The sequence below is a fragment of the Delphinus delphis genome, chromosome 1, assembly GCF_949987515.2.
Source record: "Delphinus delphis chromosome 1, mDelDel1.2, whole genome shotgun sequence".
NCBI classification, from domain to species: Eukaryota; Metazoa; Chordata; class Mammalia; order Artiodactyla; family Delphinidae; genus Delphinus; species Delphinus delphis.
The window spans coordinates 115,288,673-115,289,571 of NC_082683.1; positions in this window are offsets into that span (position 1 = coordinate 115,288,673).

Sequence of the window (899 nt, forward strand, 5' to 3'; positions counted from 1 at the left end):
CCCTTCTTCCATAATTCAGATTTCTGTCCTTAATACTTGCCTCCCTCCCAAACTGTGGTATTGAAACGTGTGCTGTGGCAAGATTTGGCTTGCAGAGGAAGCAATAAAGAGAGGGCAGGAGATAAGGACAGGAGGGAAACAATCTGGGAACAGACGATGTCAGTGGAGCAAGAGAGAGGGGAAGAAATTAGGTTGCAAAACAACCTACATGAAAATACAGTGGGGCCTTCCTTCCTCGCAGGTGAACACACCCCAAAAACCACAAAGGTTTTTCTAGCACAGGGAAGAGCCCATGAATCTATGGGCCCCAACCCTCAGGGCCACTTCTGCTTTTCTCTGTCCCAGACCCAAATCAGGCCACTCTCGATATGAGCAGGTAGGGGAAGGAGATGGTGGGCTGAGGGGGCCCCGATGGCCAACACCAATTAACAGTCTATACTGTTCTGGGTGCTGTCTTTAGCAGGGGATGGAGGGAAAAGTAGATGCAATCCTTGAAATTCATCTAAGTAGCGGACATCTAAAACCTTCACGGACAGGGTGTGATGGGCAGTAAGGAGGAATGCTTCTATGCTGGGCGTGGAGGGGTGGCCGGGTGGTGTGCGTTTCTCCGTAATAACTGGAGAAAGGAAGACACCAAACTTACAGCCCTGTGCCAGGATCTTGGAATACCCGTCAGGAGTCAGTTCTTGGCCCCTTTATTACAAGTCTAGCAGTGGTGGTGATGGTGATTGTAATAGGAGTTTTAGGAGAATTAACTGCAGCTCACTCTGTGCCATAACTACATCAGACCTTTAGTTGTATAGTCTCATTTAATCCCACCTCAGGACCTTTATTCTTGACGGTCCCTCTATCGGGAGGGACCTAGTTTCCCTAGTGACTCACATGCCTGGCTTCCTCGC